At 39.7% G+C, this 19111-nt stretch overlaps 1 protein-coding gene across 2 annotated transcripts in view; it reads left to right on the forward strand.

Annotated features, from left to right (window-relative positions):
- MGAT4C (MGAT4 family member C) overlaps positions 1–19111 on the forward strand; it is a 290420-nt gene that overhangs the window by 10280 nt on the left and 261029 nt on the right. The gene's annotated exons all lie outside the window — the stretch shown is intronic.

Raw genomic sequence — 19111 nt, forward strand, 5'->3', positions numbered from 1 at the left:
TTCATCATGTGTGTAGTGCAGTAACCCAGAGCTGAGATTTTTGTAAAAAGATTAATTCTGCTCCTGTGATTTACTGCACTTTGTGCAGCTATTGCATGTACATATGTTTTTCCTATAAAGGATTTCTTGAGTGAACAGAATATGATTATTGCTAGAAAATCAATTAGAAAACTAAAAATGCCCTGATCATTTTGATTGTTTAAACTTGACTGTTGTAAAACAACTGAACTTATCATGTTTTTCAAGTACCTGTGTCCTAGATTATATAAGCATGCATTCCTAAAAGAAACCTAACAGTGAAGAAATTTAGAACATTCATTGCTGCATTGTTTATAGAACTGTAAGCTTTGAGGCTGTCTTCTCATCTCTGTATCACTACTGAATAAATCACGGATCCAAATCAAGTGTACTGCGAATAAAAACAAAACTCAAAACATATATGCATGTTTGTGGTTCCAATATATGTAATTTGTACCCAGGCAGAACAATCTCATTATGAGCTTCAATGTGGTAATGCATTTTTTTTTAATTATTAAACATCTCTAAAAAAAAACAAAACTTTAATTTCAATAATACCTGATGATCTTGCCGTAAGGGCCTTTTTTCAGGCATTTCCTTTATAGGGTGACAACTCTTTGCCCTGTCTCCCAGTTTTGCTCCTGCCCCGTTGCACTGTGATATTAATAGAGACTCTAAGTGGCCAGATCTATACATATTACATAAGTTTGGTGCTCTTGTCACTATCAGGAAACCTGCCCAGAAAAATGCCATGCAGCCATCACTTGAGTGCATAGCTGTATACAGGAAGGGAATACAAAGAGGCTGCAGGAGGTCAGCTGCACTAAAGACATAAAGACAAAGGCCATAGACAGAGCAATTTTCTTTCCTGCAACCACTGACTGTGTTGATGGGAAATCCCCCCCATGAAGCCATTGCGTTCTCCTGGCAGGGTGGCGGGGGAAGCCATCTCTGCTAAGAGAACACAGTCATTTTTGCTACAGGCTATAACAGCCACTCGCAATAATCGCATGTAAAATCTGGTAGGCTGGTTGTACCCAAGTTAATTTATCGATCAATTTGGGTACATTCAGCCTGCCCATACATGGTTTTAACTGTTAGGCGTTAAGGTTTAAACTTAGTTAGGTGGTTAAAGTGCACAGTATGTAAAGCCTTTTTTTTTTCAAGTAGGGAAGGGTTAAACTCAGGGTGAATTAAGTTGTACTTTGTGCTATCTTTTTCCCCACAGGTGAAAAGTCCGTTGACCACTTCACCCCCGGAAGGTTTTTCCAGGCCATTTTTTGCGATACGGCACTACGTTACTTTAACTTTATTTTCGACGCTGTACCCAATTAAAATTGGTGTCCCTTTTTTTCCCACAAATAGAGCTTTCTTTTGGTGGTATTTGATCACCTCTGCCGTCTTTATTTTTTGCATCATAAACAACAAAAGAGCGGCAATTTTGAAAAAAAAACAATATTTTTTACTTTCTACTATAAAACACATCCAATAAAAAAAATGTAAAAAATTGAATTTCTTCATCAATTTAGGCCAATATGTATTCTGCTACATATTTTTGGTAAAAAAAATCTCAATGAGCATATATTGGTTTGCGCAAAAGTGATTGCATCTATAAACTATATTAATGAAATTTTTATTTTTCTATTTTTTTACTAGTAATAGCGGCGATCAGCGATTTTTAGTGAGACTGCGACGTTGCAACGGACAAATTTGACACTAAGTGACAGTTTTTAGGGACCAGTGACACTAATATCGTGATCAGTGCTAAAAAAATGCACTGTCACTGTACTAATGACACTGGCAGGGAAGGGGTTAACATCAGGGGCGATCAAAGGGTTATATGTGTTCCCTGAAAGGGCTTGCTAGCTGTGTGGGGGATGCTCTGACTGGGTGAAGACAGAGAGCCTTGTTTTTGCTTAGCAGAAACACAAGAACTCCATCTTCTCCCCTGTCAGAATGGCAATCTGCCTTGTTAACATGCATAACACTGGGAATGATCGCGGGTGGCCGGCGGACATTGAGTCCCGTTGATTGGCTCCCCCTCAGTCCAATCAGCACACGATCGGGCCTCCGGCAGCGTGTGCACACGCCCCCCTAGAGGCTTTTGCATGAAATGACGTACAGGTATGTGATTTCATGCAGTAGAGCCACTTTGACGCAGTGCAAGTATGTTACATCAGTTAAGTGGTTAATTCCCTGTCCCAGAGCTACAACAGGAAATTTGAGGAGATTCTCCAAAGTGAAAGAATTCTGTTCTTAGACATTTGTCCACAGAACAGGTGTTCCCATTTGAAGATTTTTCCTTACCTTTTGTCCTGGCGACTCCTTTAAAGTTTGGATTTACCTTAACTTTCTGTATCAGTTAAAAGTGTCACCAGTACAAATGGAGGGTGAATCTCCCCAATGGGGACACAGACAGTGAAAATAAAATTGATAGAAGTTCTAACCCTTTCCCACCTGATGCAAAACAAACAAAAAACCTTTTGGCCTAGAGATACATGTTAAGGTTAATGGTAAGCCTTAGGGGGATAATAGATATGTTACGGTTACATGTTAAATGTTAGGGGGGGGCTTGGGGAGAAAGTTTTATGGGTTAGGTTCGTTTTTTGCATTTATTTAGAGTGAAAGGTGGGGTAGGTGGGTTAGGTGCCCCTTTGATTCTATTTGTTTTGATGGGAAAACTCTGCTGCCCATAAAAACCTGGGGACATGCTCTCTGTGCAAAATAACAATGTACTGCACTTTTGCTGACAGCATTATTCTCCATTATCTGCATGCATAAAACAACAAAGTTTCAGACCCTAGATTAGATTTTTAGGATTAGGAAGCATATGTTTAAAATCATATAGTGTGGCAAAATGTTGTACATATTTATGGAGAAGAGGATTTTGGTGAACTGTGCACTGCTGTTGCCATCCGTGTAAATGTCATTAACAGCAGTGAGCTGAAAGTGTCTGTGTCTTTTTGGGTTAAAGTAAAAAGAGTAGGAAACAGTTTCATATGAAGAATTCCATTTGTTCTGTCTAGATAAGAGTGAATCAGCCAAAGTTCACAGGAGGTTAGGCAAATCCTGCAAGAATCCTTAAACCCCAAACATAGAGCCAAACTCTACTAAAGTCTATAGCAAGAGAATTTGGTAATTTTTTGTGGTCTTTTTCAAGATTTTGTTAATAAGGAAGCCATAAAGGATATGTACCAATGAAAAAAAACACTGTTCAGTGGAGAGAAGTGCAACTTAAATGGCAACATTAAAAATACACAAATTCTTTTCTTACTATGCTTGGGGATGCCACCTTAAAGTGATTGTAAAGGTTGTAATTTTCTTTAAAAAAAAATAACAAACATTTTAAACGTGCCTGCTCTCTGCAATGGTTTTGCACAAAGCAGCCCTGATCCTCTCCTGGCTCCTCCCACATGCTGAGTGCCTCCGATAGCAAGCCTCTTGTTCTGGGGGCACTCGAGTAGACACTCAGTACCCCTCCCCACTCTCTCCTCATTGGCACACTGACTGTGATTGCCCATGGTTCCCGCTGCTGTGCGAGCCAATGTAGAGAGAGAGACTGAGAAAAGCCGCTGCTCTCATGCATATTACTGGATCGAGATGGGTCTCAGGTGAGTAAAGGGGGGCTGGGGGAAACTGCACCCAAAGGATTTTTACCTTAATGCATAGAATACATTAAGGTAAAATAAAAACTTCTGCCTTTAGAACCACATTAAAGCTACATGTTAAGTTAAATATCTTTTCAATTTAACACTTTAAAAGTAACACCAAAAATGTTGGGGGAACAAGGGCCTCATTCCCACATACAGCCCTCAATAGAATGTGTGCTTTTATAGGGAGGGACTTATCAGTATCAGAAGCACCCTTTGTAGTAAGGGGACTTTCAGACATCTGCCCCCATAGGGGAATGCGTATGGGTTACATTAGTTTACTTTACTTATTCCCGAAAAAATGGCAAAATCAAATCATTATAAAGCTCTTTACAGTAAATTTAAAAAGTAAACAATGTCCCTCAATATAAATCCACTGTCAATCATGTTGCCCAGAAATGCAGACCCAGCGTCAATCACAGTGATTTACAGCCACAACATTTTACCACCCAATGATATTGTACCGCCGCATTGACAACCTGTCACCCAATGTTATTGCCCCATCAGTAAATGACAATGACAATAAACCAGCCAAGAATTTATCACTACTACCACTAAATGACAGATTTGTGGCTGTCAGGAAAACTAAATGACGTCATTGATCAAATATGGTCATGACCACATTTGGTCGATGATGATACCTAGGATTCCAGGCTGGTTTGTTTACAAAAACTGGCTGAGGATCTGTCATTTCATGGTGATAATGTGGCAGGGCAACATTGTTAGGCAGTGGCTCTTTGTGGCAAAATCATCGGGTAGTGGGTCATCATGACAGCAGGTCATCATTATTGAAGTTGTATCAAGGTTTCTGAACAACGTGATATATAGTGGTCCTATATAAAACTAAAATTCCATGCTTAGGTATAAATATAGCAGCAGCCTCCCCAAACAAAGACTCCACAAAGTGGTGTCTCAAAGAAAATAATGAAAAAACAGGGATGTTGGCGCTGCTAATAATGAGTATAACTCTATATCATCCAAACACAGTGAGATTGTGCGACAGTATACATGAATAAATTATGAACTACTAAGAATCTTTAAAACTCTGATGGGTTTCAAATGAATATGTTATCTGTTCAGAACAAAGTAAAAATAAAAGTGCAAATCCCTAAACGGTATAAAATAGATCATGTTGGTAAGTGAAGGCACTTTCTAACCACATCAAATATGATGCCTCATCATGGAGTAGACAAATAATAATAATTAGTAATGAGTGAATATCTAGTTGCAAGGTGAATAAACTGGTCCTATATCATGAGGCATTGTTTACTGTTTTATTTGCAATAAAGGACTTCTTCATAGTGTGGGTGTCTTTATTTGGATTGGTTGGCAGTAAAGTGAAGGCAGTGAGCATGCATCCCCCCTTCCTGAAGAATACCAGACCACTTGCCTTTCAACAAAGACTCCCTCCACGGAAGGTAAGGGTCTCATTCCCCTACCCTGTCTCCCAATGGGATGTGGGAGTTTGCAGGGGGAGCTTATTGGATGTTTGGAAGTCCGCTTTATAAGAATGTCCCTGCAGCTATTAATTACCCAGGGGAATGAGTACAGGGTACATTATTAACCTTAATTTTCTTTAAAAAAAAAGTTAAAGGCAAATAAAAACACTCAGACCATGACAAAGTCTTTTATATGAAAAAATAAAACAGTAAATACCCCCTGACGTACCTCCAACAGCAATCCCTTAGATGCTCCACTACCCAACCATGTTGACCCACTGACATGGTGACCCACCACCCAAAAATGTTCACCCACTAAACACCCACCACAAAATGACAGATCCCCAGCCAGCCACCTGACTGGTGCTACTCCTTGCAAATGACAGGTGGGCAAAGTGACCAAATATGGTCAGATTGTTCTGCGATTTGCCAAACTGTGAACAGGTGGAATTGACTTAAACCAGGAGCTCATCTCTAGTAGGGGTAAATATATATATATATATATATATATATATATATATATATATATATATATATATATATATACAGTAATATATATTTATACAGTGGGGACGGAAAGTATTCAGACTCCTCTAAATTTTTCACTCTTTGTTATATTGCAGCCATTTGCTAAAATCATTTAAGTTAATTTTTTTTTTCCTCATTAATGTACACACAGCACCCCATGTTGACAGAAAAACACAGAATTGTTGACATTTTTGCAGATTTATTAAAAAAGAAAAACTGAAATATCACATGGTCCTAAGTATTCAGACCCTTTGCTGTGACACTCATATATTTAACTCAGGCGCTGTCCATTTCTTCGGCCAAACTGAGCTATCGGGGGAGAAGAGCCTTGGTGAGAGAGGTAAAGGAGAACCCAAAGGTCATTGTGGCTGAGCTCCAGAGATGCAGTCGGGAGATGGGAGAAAGTTGTAGAAAGTCAACCATCACTGCAGCCCTCTACCAGTCGGGGTTTTATGGCAGAGTGGCCCGATGGAAGCCTCTCCCCAGTGCAAGACACATGAAAGCCCACAAGGAGTTTGCTAAAAAAACACCTGAAGGACTCCAAGATGGTGAGAAATAAGATTATTTGGTCTGATGAGACCAAGATAGAACTTTTTGGCCTTAATTCTAAGCGATATGTGTGGAGAAAACCAGGCACTGCTCATCACCTGTCCAATACAGTCCCAACAGTGAAGCATGGTGGTGGCAGCATCCTGCTGTGGGGGTGTTTTTCAGTTGCAGGGACAGGATGACTGGTTGCAATTGAGGGAAAGATGAATGCAGCCAAGTACAGGGATATCCTGGACGAAAACCTTCTCCAGGGTGCTCAGGACCTCAGACTGGGCAGAAGGTTTACCTTCCGACAAGACAATGACCCTAAGCACAAAGCTAAAATAATGAAGGAGTGGCTTCACAACAACTCAGTGACTGTTCTTGAATGGCCCAGCCAGAGCTCTGACTTAAACCCAATTGAACATCTCTGGAGAGACCTAAAAATGGCTGTCCACCAACATTTATCATCCAACCTGACAGAACTGAAGAGGATCTGCAAGGAGGAATGGCAGAGGATCCCCAAATCCAGGTGTGAAAAACTTGTTGCATCTTTCCCAAAAAGACTCATGGCTGTATTAGATCAAAAAGGTGCTTCTACTAAATACTGGGCAAAGGGTCTGAGTACTTAGGACCATGTGATATTTTAGTTTTTCTTTTTTAATAAATCTGCAAAAATGTTTTTCTGTCAATATGGGGTGCTGTGTGTACATTAGTGATGAAAAAAAATGAACTTAAATGATTTTAGCAAATGGCTGCAATATTACAAAGAGTGAAAAATGTAAGCGGGTCTGAATACTTTCCGTCCCCACTGTATATATATATATATATATATATATATATATATATATATATATATATATATATATATATATATATATATATATATATATATATATATATATATTTACCATCATCCTCCTGCTGATGAGATCCTACAGAAAAGCTGAACAATCCAAATCTCATTGGAAAACTCAATAACACAGTGTTAAGAGCATCTTCTTAGGTAGATGTGAAGTATTCTATTTTCCCCAGATCTCAACAGAAGAAGAATGACATCACCCTTGCCCTGGCACAGGGGGGTGGAAGCCAGGGGAATGTTAAGTATACTTTCTACATTTTTCCTCACTGCTGTTTTTTATTATATAATTATGCTGCATTTGAAAAAGAAGGAGAGGGGGTTCACTAAGAAACTGTAAATTGCAAAAAAAGAAAAAAAAGAACAGTCTTTATACAGTTTACATAAAAATAAAAATCCAAAACATTAAAGTTTCAGCCACCTAAAACATTTGCAAAACTTTCTCCTAATTTATAATTCTCTGTAATTACCGTAACTAATGCTTGACATTGCCTAATATTTCATACAGTGGAAGTCTTCCACTTTTGCTGATATAGAAATAAAATTGTTAATATTTGACATTACAGACTGTCTAAACATGTTTTAATATCATTTAAGCTATAACTAATATAATTCTAAGAAACAAATGCACATAAAACATTAACATTTTTATGTTACACTTAAAATTTGTAAATGTATGCAAATTAAATTCATTACATACAGATTATTACTAAATTGCTATATTTTGGATACAAACTGCGGTATAAATTTCAAATTTCTCTTAAATTATAAAAATTAATAGCATACTACAATTCTTGTTGCTTACACATATACAAATTGTTCAAAATGTTATGTTATTGTCTTTTTCAGTGAAAAGGAACACTAAGGTTGAAATGCAAAATCCATGTCACAACACTGCCATCTATCAGAACACTGTGATACTGTATATACAGTACTTTAGTAAGCAACCGGTGCAATGCACTGATGAGCTTGCTGGACCTTTCCCTTATGGATAATGGAATCTTTCATTTTAAATGCTATAGAGTTTGGCAATGCAAAGAAAAATCATTTTTTATTATTAATAATAATTTCAATAATAACAATTATTGAAGTATTTTATCTTTTGTAGACAGTGAAAACATTCCTTAGTGTTACATAGTATATTCTATAAATCATGCTATTCCTTGTTGAATTTGTAATACAATATTTAGTGCCTGAGGCAATGAGAGATAATGCGAGCTGCTCAAGGTTACAAGGAGGAGACCTGCAAATAAATCTATGTTCTCTCACTGATACTATCTTGTCTGGTGTTGCTATAGTGCAAATGAAATGAAGAGCAAAATTCTGCTATCTGGTAATGCACTTAAAACTATCATTTAAAGCCCAACTCTGGTAATTATATATATATAAAAAAAAAGAATAAATTCACCCTTGCAGTGCCCTGCACTCCCCCCCCCCCCCCCCCGACACACACACACACACACACTGCAAGGGATACATCCTCATTAACTCTAGCAAATGAGGAATAAAGAGAAATATTTACCTTACCCTCTGTCTGGCATGCACCCTTCATCTGTGTGACTGGTCCCTCAAAGCCTCTTCTATAGGCCACTGTAACTCAATGATGTGATGTAATGTACTGATATAATCAGGTACAATGCAGGGTCAAAAGGAATAACAAGCACAGTTAGAGAAATAGTTGAAATAGCCTGAATCTTTGCTCTGTATATAATTATTCCTTGTAACCATCCATTTCAGATTATAGAAAGAGCCATTTTCCAATATTTTCCACCTGCCATTAGTGATACACATCCATACTGTGGGTGGTTCTTTTTAAGGCTCAGGATCTAGGTACAATATTCATTTTCCCCTGCGCTTAGTCAATGTGAAGCTTCACTTTGTAAAGAACACCCAATCAGGTGCATGGAAAATTTATAAAAAAACATTTTTGTTTGCACATGATTGGATGATGGATATCAGCAGAATTTCACCACGTTCACTAAGCTCTGGGAAAAATAAGTGCAACTGCATTTGCATAGTGCATAGTCTAATGGCCTTAAGTAAATCAACCCCATAGTAGATAGAAGTAGAACTGAAGAGAGGGGATGATAGAGAGAGGGGGGTCAGTATGTCCATATAATGAGCTTGCTGGTGTGTTTTAGGTAAGGATGGTCTGCTGCACTGTTACATTGATTACACTGTTCACTTGTTTTTTTTTTTCTTTTCTTAAAGTGTTACTAAACCCAGGACCCTGCATTCACTATATCTGGTCTCCCACTGTACACAGAACATGGAAATGCTATCATTTTAGTAAATATAAACTGCTAAATACCTTTTCTCATCAGCAGTATATAGCAGTCTTGTGACTTTTATCAGTGTCCAGCAGAGCACTGGTTAAAGCTAGTAGGATGAGTTTTCATTCTCCCCTGACGGTCCTATGAGGCTGCGTGACCCCTGACCCTCTGTCTGGACAGTGCTGATTAGCCCTGTGCTGATCACATGCACTCTCCCAAGGAAAAAAAAACTCTCTAGAAATACACACCAAACTGAGCATGTCCAGCTTGCCCCCAAGGCTCTGTTCTATCAGTAGATAGATTGGGGACTAGGGATGGGCTATCTGTTCAAGTCGAACATGAGTTCGACTTGAACATTGGCTGTTCCCCGAACAGCGAACAATTTGGGGTGTTTGCGGCAAATTCGGAAAGCCACGGAACACCCTTTAAAAGTCTATGGGAGAAATCTAAAGTGCTAATTTTAAAGGTTAATATGCAAGTTATTTTTAAAAAAATGTTTGGGGACCTGGGTCCTGCCCCAGGGGACATGTATCAATGCAAAAAAAGTTTTAAAAATGGCAGTTTTTTCGGGAGCAGTGATTTTAATCATTTTTAAAGTCAAACAATAAAAGTGAAATATTCCTTTAAGTGTCTAGTAGGAGTGTCTACAGTATGTCTGTAAAGTAGCGCATGTTTCCCGTGTTTACAACAGGCTGAGAGCAAAATGACATTTCTAAAGGAAAAACAAGTCATTTAAAAGTACTAGCGCTAGTGTCGGCTATTAATGAATTGTCGGTCCCGACAATACACATAAAAGTCATTGAGAGGCATTGAAAAATAAAAAATAAAATGTGTGGGGGTCCCCCAAAATTCCATTACCAGGCGCTTCAGGTCTGGTATGGATATTAAGGGGAACTCCGTGCCAAAATTAAAACAAAAATGGCGTGGGGTTCCCCCCAAAAATCCATACCAGACCCAAACTGGTATGGCCTTCAGGTCTGGTATGGATTTTAAGGGGAACTCCCTGCCAAAATTTTTTTAAAAATGGTGTGGGGTTCCCCCAAATATCGACACCAGACCCTCATCTGAGCACGCAACCTGGCGGGCCACAGGAAAAGAGGGGGATCCTGCCCCCCCCATGTGAATTGGTAGGGGTACACTGTACCCCTACCATATCACAAAAAGAAAGTGTAAAAATGTTAAAAAAACACAGGAGACGGCTTGGGACAAGTCCTTTATTAAAAATAAAAAAGAGATTCCAGCGATGTAATCCAATAAATCCATGCTCCTACTCCAGCAATGTAATCCAATTCTCGATCTCCAGCGATGGATGATCTCCAGCGACTCCAGCGAGGAACACACACAGGATCCTGCCTCCACCGGAGGCACCTAGCCAATAACACGGCACCAGCATAACAGCTCTTATGGAGCTGAGGGCGGGGCCACCCGTCACGTAACCCCGTCCCCTTCTGACAAGGGGAAACGCCGGGGTTTCCCAGTGATGTGTACAGGTGACCCCACCCTCCTCTGATGCAATGCAGGACTCCCGTTGCATCAGTTCAATTATTCAATTATTCAATTTGTGTTCCATAGACTTTAACAGTGTTCGCGTGTTCGAACAAATTTTTTGCCTGTTCTGGATGCGAACCAAACAGGGGGGTGTTCTGCCCATCCCTATTGGGGACTATGGAAGAAGGGGAGGATCAGAGAAGACAGGATCAAACAGCCTTTTTACACAATACAGAGGATTAACCCCTTAGGTTCCACAGTGAGTATAGCAAGCATGCTTTACTGCATATACAGACGGATTTTACTGTTGTGGGTTTAGTAACATAGAAAACACAGTTCTTTAAAATCCCAGCTGGGGATATATATGTGTGGGTCATGTAACCATGTTTCCTTTTGCCCAGGAAGTAATATATATATATTTTTTTTTTATAAAAGATTGTTTCTCCCTTTTTATATTTCTCCAGAATATAAACCAGGGTTCCTTAACACCAATGTGTTCTGATGGTATTAAGAGATTAAACAATTTACTTACCAGGGTAATCTTTGGTCCTCTCAATTTGCATGTATGACTTCAGTCTTTACCAACCACATTACCAGAGAACCGTCAGAAATCTTACTATATTTGCACAGGCTGCAACCTTTGTGTCTCAAAGGGCATTGGGCTGTCCCTTTGTTAATTTTATGAGAAGATTTTATTCATTTAAAAGCCTGCAGCTATTAAACAAAACCACTGTAATTAAATGATATATAATATGAACTTATTACAAGGCCTTGGACACAAAAACATATAGAAAAATGCATTATAAACCTGGCTAAAATATGATCATTGTTGGATCAGTGGCATTCATAATGTTGATTTCTGATATGATTAGGGATACTAGTCCTCAACACCTTTATGTTTATATAATGCATTATTTCTAATAATAGTGATGTTTTAAACTACCCAGTATTGTTTCAGGCATTTCAGAGAATATATTTCTGTAAACAGATTATTTAAAACATTTAGGTATTTTTAGCAGTATAAAATCTTTTGTACATCATGTACTGCTTCTGGCATTTCAGGTTAGGTGCTAAAAAGGATAGCAGAACCGGACCAGTACTTCAGATATACTCGGACTCAAACCGCAACCTTTATTGCTTTCTTTATGAGGGAGTGATCTGTAGAACTTAACACCTTACTGTTGAGCATTTACTGGGCAACCCCAATACAAATGATAGTTTTACAGTCTAAGTGGCTTTCCAAAAATCAGGAATAAAATTCAGATGTTTGTATTGTGCAAAGTTATCACTGCATGCTTCTTTTATTGTTTGGTGCCTGCACTATAGTGTCAATATAGTATTGCAGGTGCAATAGACTATTGTTGTCTTTTTGCAAGGAAAAGATACATAGTTTTATATTATTGGTACTATCTAAAAAGTCTGTGCCTGTCAGGAGTGGTTCAGTCAAGCTGAAAATTTCTCCAAAGATAGATGCCTGGGGCCAATGTTCTCCATCTGCAGTTTGATCCTGCTAACATTGCAAACTGATCTATAGTATAAGTTCATTTTAAATATATAAAAGGCCTGCAGAGGTTATTAAACAAATATATGAAATTAACATTTAAATATGAAGGCATATTTTATTGATGCTTACACCATGCCTATAATTAAGCTTTTAGGTAGGGCTTTGGTAATTATATGTAGAAATCCCTTGTTAACAAGATCAGGTCTAAACATTGTAATGCAGTTTCAAAGATGTTCATATTCTGCATTCTTCAACAGTGTCACTGCTGCAGGCTTTATTTTATTCGCTCTAATGCTTACAGTGAATACAGATTCTTTTGGCACGTGACAGCTCAGTGACATCTAAACTGGACTTGACCTAAAAGGGTATCTGTAGTATTTTTCAAGTTTTTCTTATACACAAGTGAAAATATAATTTTGATGTAAATAATCGAATGCATTAAATATCTTGTTGTAATTAGTATAACATGATCGGGGGGGGGGCATATTGCTTATTACGAATAGAGGGGGAGATTTACTAAAACTGGTGCACACAGAATCTAGTGTGGCTGTGCATAGTAACCAATCAGGTTCTAATTTCAGCTCGCTCAGGTTTTGTTTGCACTAGTGTTCGTAAACCTCCCTCATATGCCCCATACACACGGTCGGATTTTCCGATGGAAAATGTGCGATCGGAGCGTGTTGTCGGAAATTTCGACCATGTGTGGGCTCCATCTGATTTTTTCCATCAGATTTTCCGACACACAAAGTTTGAGAGCAGGCTATAAAATTTTCCGAAAACAAAATCCGATCACGTCAATTCCGACCATGTGTGGACAATTCCGACGCACAAAGTGCCACACATGTTAAGAAGAAATTCCGAGATGGAACAGCTCGGTCTGGTAAAATTAGCGTTCGGAATGGATAGAGCACTTTCATCAGGCTGCAGTGTTTCAAATTATGTCAGAGTTATGGTGTATAGGAAATCCGCCCCCTCCTATATTCCAAGCGCTGTGCTAATGGAAATAAAGCCTGATACTGAGCTGCCACTTACAGTGTGTATAACTATATGTGCAAAAAATTTGATTCACCAAAAACTAGCCCCAAACAATAGTGAATTCAAATAGCAGCGCTAAATCAATTTAACTCAATGAACTAGTGAAAATATTAAAAAATTGAAAAATAATATTTCACAATCCAGTGCATCAAAACAATGTGAACTGTATCCACAAAAATGTGAGCATAATCAATTAAGTGAATAAAGAATCTGTGCAAACTGAAAAAGTATATAATAAAGACTTTTTAATAAAACAAATATGAAAAAGTCCAAAGATATGTGATAAATCAATATCCAATAATATTAATCCGTGACGTGACACAGTGTAGATCTTCACTCAATGAATCTTCCACTGTACCCCTGTGACTGTGAACCCACTCCCCTTAGGTAAATAAACTCACCAGCTCCTCTTGCCTCACACTCTTGTGTTAGGCTTTAAAGCTTTATCCCACACAGAAGGGGGAAAATATTGGCCTCCAATGGTTCACCTTTACACATCCAGAGTATTATAATGAGGTGCTCTCTGAAAGAATCTGGTGTGACACAAACTGTCCTTTCCAGTCTGATCTCATAGTACCACAGCCTGAGGACATAAATGTCATCTGCTGCAGCTCCGGATATCTGGGAATCCGTGACCTTCTTGCGCTCCCTAAGATAAGTGCTCCTCAGGCCACCAATTTTGGCTTTTAAATAGGGGATGGTTGCTGTGGGGATCACCGGCGTCACCAACTCCAGCAGTTTCTCCAGCACTGTCTGCCTCTTTTGTTTATGATTATAATGCCGGTGTTTGACCTGCCACAGACAGGGCAGCTCCCTGTATTTATCTATGAACAGGGGGAGGAAGTTGTGGTCATTGAAGCCATCCATTTTATCTGCAAGACACAACATGAGACAAACCCTAATGTCAGGCAAAACTCTCCTAATCTTGTTACAATATAGGCCTCAATGTAGAAGCAGTATAGGCCCAAGTTTAGATCTTACCTTCGTTATCACAATCGGCGCCTCCGATACTCCTTCCTCCGCTCACAGATCGTACATACTACGCACGCGTGTTACGCTTTATAGACACTGCGCATGCGTGCTAATTACAGCAATGAGGAGGAGGAGAAGGAAAGCCCGGAGCCTGAAACATCTGGATCCAGAAGGCGACGATTTAAGGCATCAAATATGTCCTTTGGGGAGATGTTGGAGATTGTCGACATCCTGAAGAAGGCCGACTATGATGGGAAGTATGGACCTTACCCCAACCCCAATGTCAGAAAGGCCAAGATCATGGGGAAAGTGGTCAAGAGTCTGCACCGGAATTTCGGGGTACGACGATCGAAAGATCAGCTCAGGAAGCGGTGGTCGGACCTCAAATTAAGAGAGCATGAGCAGTACAGAAGGATCCGGAGAGTGCTGCAAAAAAGTAAGCAGTTGTCCTGTGTTACTATTCTTTATGTTTATTACGTTCGTGCTGCTGTTGTCCAGTTTAAAATGTCAACTTTAATGTTCATGGGCACATTATTCGTTCGTATAAAACATTGTTGGTTCGGCCTAGAAAACACCATTGTTTTGGCCATATGCATTTGCCAACATTTTTTATAGCCTACTTGTCTGAAAATAATTTGGTTGTGTAGATGGGTTTGTAACTAGAATGAAATGCAAACTAGATTCTGTGTAAGGAGAGGACACTCAGCAGTTTTCACATCTGGACGCTGGAGCACTAGTGTGGGACACAAGAACACTCTTTTTATTAGGGGGCCCCACACAGGTGCTCCAGTGTATACTATAGGGGTGACTCCATCTGTGAAGCTTGTCCAAAACAGGTAAAGTATTGAAGCTTGACAAAGGACAATAAAAATTCTACATCTTGGAACTCTGCCAAAACAGACAATTGTACCCCACTTCCAAGCAATGTTTCATATTCCTGTTTCTGCCATCAAATATCTGTGTGCTAAGTGTACCTATTTTTTTTTTACATAGGGGATAAAAGACTGGGAGGACACCCCTCATCCAAGAAGACCAGAGACCCCCCACCTCACAAAGAAGTGGAGACCCACCAAAGCCAACAGGAGGAGGAAGGAGACGTGGTGGAAATAGTCACTACAACAGGTGAGTGTCTGCGACCACAGGCTCAGGTAAGAGATGGATGCCGCCATATTTATAATACATGGTATTTTTTTGTTTCTTTCTTTTTAGGTGATCGTGATGTTGTGGATCCAGGGCATTTCACCTTTGAAAGTGCACAGATCCTGATCATGGGGTGTAATAGGGACTTGGAAAACATCCAGAAAAACATCAATGATGTTCAAAAAAAATGAAGAACATCATTGATGTTTTAGGGAGAGTTTAAAGACAATCAAAATCCCTTCCTTTTTTGTGCTTTTGGTGATCCTAAAATTTATACAATTTTTTTACACATTATAGAAAATCCAAATTTTGAAGATGCACACAGTGTGTCAACATGTGCTATCTGCCATCACGGGAGATCAATGGATGCATTTTGGGGGTGCAACCCCTTCCTCAATAATAAAGTAGCTGTGAGGAAGGGGTTGCACCCACAAAACACGTCCCTTGATCCCCCGTGATGGCAGCTAGCACATGCTGACATTCGGCAATTTGTGTGCATCTTCAAAATTTGGCTTTTCCTGGGGTGACTTCAGCCCATCTGAACGCAATATCAAACACAGTTTGTAAATACTCATGTTTGATATTGCCTTCAAGTTCTACCAAATGTGAACTTTGTAAGTTCAAGATTTGTGTCTTTCTTGTTGGTTTTAAACATGCCTGTTTTATCTTAAATGGACATTTCTACTTTTTCTAATGTGACAGGCAGGGACAATGTTAGATATCATGGGGCCCCATACAACCTACCTGATGGGGACCCCAACCTTGACCCTGTCCCACCACCCCGAGAGGGAAAGAGGTGGGACAATTGGAGAGGGAGGTGAGAAAGGGGGAGGTGAGTGAGGGTGAGAGGGAGGGTGAGGGTGAGGGTGAGAGGAGGAGGGAAGGGGAAAGGGAGGGACGGTGAGAGAGAGGGGGTGAGAAAGTGGGAGTGAGAGAGAGAGTGGGGTTTGGGGGAGGTGAGAGAGAGAGGGCTTAGCGACAGAAGGGTGAGAGAGAGATGGGTGAGGGAGTGATTGGGGGTAAAAGAGAGATTGATGGGGTGAGAGAGGGAGGGGGTGAGATAGAAGGGGGAGAGAAAGAAATGGGGAGAGAGAGAGGGTGTGGGGATGAGAGAGAGAGAAGGGGGTGTGAGAGAGAAGGGGGAGTGAAAGAGAGAGAGGTGAGAGAAATAGAGAGAGAAGGAGTGAGAGAGAGAAGGGGGAGTAAGAGAGAGAGGGGGGTCAGTATGTATGTTACTCACAATTATGCCCTAGGCTGCTATCTTGCTCCGGCAGCCAGCCAGTATGCTCCAGCAGCCAGGATCTAGAGCTGCTGCTGTGTGCTCTGTGTGTGAATATCATCCTCTATCCACATACAGAATCATCTCCTGATCTTCCCAGTCGGGACACAGCAGAATGAAAGGGAGATCAGGGCTGTGGAGCAGTGATGAGTCGATGAGTGGTCACTGGCAGAGCAGTGGCAGGGCTTGTCATGCATGGCTCTCCCAGAGGGGGTGTTCCTTGTTCTGTGGCCGGACACAGGGCTCTCTGCTGTCTCCATCCTGTCCACATGTAAGGGGGTCCATGTGTGTGGGGAGGATGGGGGGGACCGATCACATGTCACCGATCTAGGAAATTGGACTGCTGAGGAAAGCACTCTGAATAGAGACCGTGCTGCAAGCAAGTATGATTGGTGCTCCTAAACAAGTAGAGATGAAGTGACAAAGCCTCTCATGGGGCTCCCTACTGGCCACCTTTGGGAAGTGCTGGTAAGGCCCCCCCTTACAGTAAGTGATGGGGCCTGGGCCCCCTACAGGATACCCGTGGTACCCCTATCGGTGGCCCTGGTATAAAGGTTAGTACTTATCTAGGAACAGAAACTATAGGAATGAATGGGGCCATACACACAGTTTTTACACAACTGTAAAAAGGGCCATAAACATCTGCAGATTTTATGCATGCAAGTTTTTAATTTGTGATAACGTGTGTAAACATATACTCATACAAATGTAAAGTGACAAGAAGAATTGTATGTGAGTAAATGTGAGTACTTGTTATTTGTTATGGGTATTGTCGGTGTTTCCATATCATGTTTATACTGTTTAAATATTGATTGTGTTAGTTTTCAATAGGACTGTCATTTTTCAGGTTTCAGTAAAAAATGTGCTCTATCAGTAAATTGTTCATGTTTTGTCAGTAAAAAATGCCACGGGCGGTTAGCAACCCTGGGTTGCATCAAGAATATTCTGTAACTACACCATAAATAAGGCTCAGGCTATAGTGCTGATTAAATCTCTTTGCTTGTTTTCAGCACACTGAAATCAATGTGATGCTAATGAGATAACCTCAACAGAGACCCTGTTGCCAGACCATTAATTTCACCAACATTCTCCCAATAACATATTTTGTGCATGTAATGTATTTTAGTTTTATGTTATCTGTAAAAGCTTCCCATGTGCAGACATCCTTAGGAGACAAGATGTGATCAAGAGGGAGCCAAGCATGATGTGGAAGTATTAGTTTAAAAAAGTAGTAGTAGAAGAAATTGAGACTGAAACCAAGCAGTGACATAGTCAAGAAATAAAATGAACTTCTTGCCATTTGTAAACTTTAAACCTCACAGTAAAATTGAAAGGAACAGATAACTAGATAATTACACTTGCTTCCAGTAGTCCTTAATGATGTGAAACATCATAAAACAACTTATTAGGAAGCTATGAAAATATAAACTGTTGACATGCTATTATCATTTAAATTTGTTCTTCACTTAAATTAGTGGGAGGCACATGTTGCCACTAGAAAATCAAATTTTTACTGTCTGTGATGCTTGTTTTATTTGCATTAACATACTATAAGAAAAAAAATGATCTCTTGCTTTCTTTGGCAAAACCTAAAGTAGTTGGCAGCATCAGTCACAGTGGGGATATGGGAATAAAAAAAAGAACACTATATAGTGTAACTTGGAAAAACATTTAATAAAAAATGTTTAAAAACATTCTTCTAATTTTTTATTTTTTATTTTTTATTATTTAATAATTTTATTGGGTTTTCAAAAGTTTAACAACACTTTACAATTGACAACGATGCATGTGGGGTTATCATTTGACATATGATAAGATTTCGACACAGAAGATATGTATGACAGATATTGCTTCTTATTACTTCAAAAGATAAAAAACGAAACAGTAATTTCAACAGGTTGTTTAGTTAGAATGATTCAAACAAGGTTACCCGTGTGGGCACATACGGTGGATTGTTTCTAACTGAGGGTGTGTTGGATTTTGAGCCATGGCTCCCAAGAGTTCTTAAATTTCCCAGTGGAGCCTGATTGTAAGGCTGAGTATTGTTCATACTCTTTGATCAATTTGAGGTGGGTCTTGACATCAGAGATGTTAGTGACAATGGATTGTCTCCATTTCCTCATTATCGTTAATCTGGCAGCGAATAGAATGTGCATTACTATGGTTCTGAACTTAGTTGGTAGGTTGGTGATCCCTAAGCTGAGGATTGCTAGCTGAAGGGAGGGCTTTATTATGATACCTGTGAGGTCTGAGACGAAGAAAAAGACTCTCTTCCAAAAGGGGAAGATATGAGGGCATTCCCAGAGTATATGAAGCAAGGATCCCTTGTGTGAGCAGCCTCGACAACATGTGTTATCATCTATGTTTGCAAATGTATGCATTTGTACCGGGGTTAGGT

This window comes from Aquarana catesbeiana, linkage group LG03 (genome assembly GCF_042186555.1).
Source record: "Aquarana catesbeiana isolate 2022-GZ linkage group LG03, ASM4218655v1, whole genome shotgun sequence".
NCBI lineage: Eukaryota > Metazoa > Chordata > Amphibia > Anura > Ranidae > Aquarana > Aquarana catesbeiana.